At 39.4% G+C, this 3,960-nt stretch overlaps 1 non-coding gene across 1 annotated transcript; it reads left to right on the forward strand.

Annotated features, from left to right (window-relative positions):
* Positions 1 to 3,459: 3,459 nt before the first annotated feature.
* On the forward strand, positions 3,460 to 3,566 carry LOC122080429. The gene has a single exon (XR_006140724.1). It is a non-coding gene; the product is annotated as a small nucleolar RNA R71 (small nucleolar RNA).
* The last annotated feature ends 394 nt before the right edge of the window (positions 3,567 to 3,960 follow it).

A 3,960-nucleotide genomic window follows, 5' to 3' on the forward strand; every position in this document is an offset into this window, starting at 1 on the left:
AAGTATAACCCACCTAATGAGACGGGCTTTGGCATCCTTCTTCTGAACTAGGTATCTGAGGGCAGAATGATCAGTATACACCACCACATGTGAACCAACTAATAAGACCGAAACTTTTCTAATGCAAACACAACAGCTAAAAATTCTTTTTCAGTGGTTGTATAATTGAGTTGTGCATCATTTAAGGTCCTACTAGCATAGTAAATGACATTGGGCAACTTATTAATCCTTTGACCCAAAACTGCTCCTATGGCAAAATCCGAAACATCACACATCAGTTCAAAATGTTCAGTCCAAACAGGTGGTTGAACAATGGGTGCATTGGTCAACTCCTTCTTAAGTTGCTTGAAGGATTCTAGGCACTCTTTGGAAAACTCAGAAGTCTGATCTTTGGCAAGTAATGAGGTGAGAGGTCGGGCTAACTGACTAAAGTTCTTAATAAACCTTCTGTAGAAGCCTGCATGCCCTAGAAATGACCGAACATCCTTAACAGATTAAGGAGGTGGTAAATTATCAATTAAATCCACTTTGGCTCTATCTATCTTAATTCCCTCCTTGGATATTACATGGCCTAAAACAATACTAGATTTAACCATAAAATGACATTTCTCCCAATTCAAAACCAAATTCTTAGATATGCACCTTTTTAAAACTAGGGAAAGATGATGAAGACATTCAGAATAAGAATTTCCATGAATTGAAAAGTCATCCATAAATATTTCTAAGAATTTTTTGACCATGTCAGAAAAGATGCTCATCATGCATCGTTGGAATGTAGCGGGGGCATTGCAAAGCCCAAAGGGCATACGCCTGTAAGCAAATGTTCCATATGGGCATGTAAAAGTGGTCTTATGTTGGTCCTCTAAAGCAATTGGGATTTGGTTATAGCCAGAATATCCATCAAGAAAATAATAGTATTCATGTCCAGCTAACCTCTCTAACATCTGATCAATGAATGGCAATGGGAAGTGGTCCTTCCAGGTTGTCTCATTAAGTTTTCTGTAGTCTATGCACACTCTCCACCTTGATTGGACACGGTTTGGAATTAGTTCATTATTGGCATTGGAAACTGCAGTCACCCCAGACTTCTTAGGCACTACGTGAATTGGGCTTACCCATTGGCTGTCAGAAATAGGATAAACTATTCTATGATCCAAACACTTTAGGATCTCTTTCTTAATGGCTTCCATTATCACTGGGTTAGCTCTTCTTTGGGGTTCCGTGGATGGTTTGGAATCCTCCATAAAATGTATATGATGTTGCACAATGGAAGGGTTTATACCCTTGATATTAGTCATGGTCCAACCTAGGGCTTCCTTATTATCTTTTAACACTTTAAGTAACTCCTCTTCCTGGCTAGAAGTCAAATTTGAAGAAATTATTACAGGAAGAGTCTGGTCAGGCCCTAGGAAAGCATACCTCAAATTAGATGGTAACTCCTTAAGATCTAGCTTAGGGGGCTCAACTATGGAAGGTTTGGGAATGGAATTGGAAAGGGGTCCTAAGGGCTCCACAAGTGTGTGAAGACTCAAGACTTCAGAAAAGAAATTTTCACTGTCATCATCCAACTCATCCATACACTCTTGAAATTCTGAATCAAAATCAATATCAAAGTTGGTAACTAAATCATCAGAAAAATCTAGAAAATCCTCAAGCATATTGATCTCTTCTTCCATATGTGGTTGCTTGCCAATCCTAAACATGTTAAACTCAACAGTTTGGTTACCAAAAGATAATCTTAGGAAACCATTCCGACAATTGATTAATGCATTACTGGTAGCTAAGAATGGTCTTCCTATAATTATTGGGATCTCATCCTTGGTTGAGAAGGGCTTAATATCTAACACAATGAAATCAACATGGAAAATAAATTCTCCCACCTTTAGTAAGACATCCTCAACCATCCCTTTAGGAATCTTAACAGACCTATCTGCCAACTGAAGAGTAGTTCCAGTGGCTTTCAATTCTCCTAATCCTAGTTGCTTGTACACATGGTAAGGTAAAAGATTCACACTTGCGCCAAGGTCAAGTAAGGCATGCTCAATGTAGGTGTTGCCTATGACATAAGATATGGTAGGGCTCCCTGGATCCTTATACTTAGCTGCTATAGGCTGAGTAATTATGGAACTAATGTTACCTGCCAAGAACGCCTTTTTGGGCACACTAGTGATACGTTTGTGAGTACACAAATCTTTCAGTACCTTTGCATAGGCGGGGATCTGGGATATGGCATCCAAAAGAGGGATGTTCACTTCTACCTTTTTGAAGACTTCTAAAATTTTGTCCATGGAAGTAGTCTTCCTTTTGTTTACTAAGCGATTAGGAAATGGGACAAGATAAACATAAGGACTGTTAGGGATTTGCCCATGTTCAGAAGAATCATTTTTGGTTTCCTCAACCAAATCATCTTTAGTTTCAGAAAAATATTTAGGTTCATTAGACGAACCTGAAACAAGAGGCACACTTGTGTTCTCAACTGAATGAGAGTTAACATGAGTAATAGATGAGGAAGATTTAGGAACCCTCTGTAAGTACTCTCTACCACTCCTAAGGGCATAAACAACATTACATTGGTTAGAGAGCCCTTGTTGGGTCTGACCTTGTACTATATTCAGTGGTGCATTAGTTGATGTTTGTGAACTAACAGGCTGATGATGCCTAGGGTTAGGCTCTGGTTGACTGGGTAAAGTTCCTTTCTCCCTCTCACGCATAATTGAGACAACTTGAGTGAGTTCTCTCGTAAGATTTTGATGGCTTGTCATGAGGAGGGCCATATTTTTTTCCAAGTCACTTATTCTACTTGCCTCTCCAGTGTTGGTAAACCCAGGGGGTTGCTGATAAGATGATAGGAGAGGGGCCCTAGGAAAACTCGCCTGAGGTCCTACATTTGACCTAGGAAAAGTATTTTGAGAAAAAGATTGTTGTGCAAAGGGAGGCCTTTGGAGTCAAAGTTGACCTTGATTATGAAAATTTGAAGGCCCTGCTTGGTTGCCCTGATTCCAAGAGAAATTTGGGTGATTTCTCTAACCTGGATTGTAGGTATTACTATATGGATTATTCTGGTATAAGACATTAACACTATCATTAGAAGTGCCCCCAGAGGTATTGGGGCATTCTTCTATGACATGTCCAGGGGACTGGCACCAAGCACAAATCTTAACCAAATTGATTGATGATGGTTCTCTAGGAACAATAGCCTCAATCCTCTTGATTAGGCTATCCAAATGGGCTTCCTTGGCTACTATTCCATCCACAAAATATCATTTTCCTCCTATGGTTCTTTCACTTTCTTGGGTTGATTCTCACTCACGGGTTTTGTCAGTTAAGTCAAGTAAGAATTCCCATGCCTTTCCTTCATCTGTAAAGGATGTGAATCCCTCATGGCACATAGACTCTATCATTTGTTTAGTTAGGTAATCAATACCCTCATAAATTGTTTGACATAAATGCCATAGGTTTAGGCCATGGTGAGGGCATTCTTAGAGTAGATCCTTGAATCTCTCCATAAGTTTGGAAAATGACTCACTAGGCTTTTGCCTAAACTGAAGGATATTACTTCTAAGCTTATTGGTCTTGTGAGTTGGGAAAAACTTCTTAAGGAAGACAACTGTGAACTGTTCCCATGAGGTTATAGAATTTGTGGGTAACCCATACAACCGCTTCTTATCTTGGTTTTTCAATGCAAAAGTGATAAACCTAAGCTTAACAGCATCATCAGAAAGCTGTTGGATCTTAATTAGAACACATACCTCTTCAAATTCCCTTAGAAATAGGTATGCATCATCAGAGGTCAACCCATGGAAGTGGGGCAACATAGTGATGTATTGAGATTTGAGTTCAAAATTATTGCCCTGGGCTTGTGGTAGAACTATGCAGAAAGGTTTGGCTATTATAGCCGGGTAGAACCTATCTTTCAGAGATTTAGGTGAAGGGTTTTGCTGTTTGTCTCCCATATTGAAG

Source organism: Macadamia integrifolia, chromosome 5, assembly GCF_013358625.1.
Source record: "Macadamia integrifolia cultivar HAES 741 chromosome 5, SCU_Mint_v3, whole genome shotgun sequence".
NCBI classification, from domain to species: domain Eukaryota; kingdom Viridiplantae; phylum Streptophyta; class Magnoliopsida; order Proteales; family Proteaceae; genus Macadamia; species Macadamia integrifolia.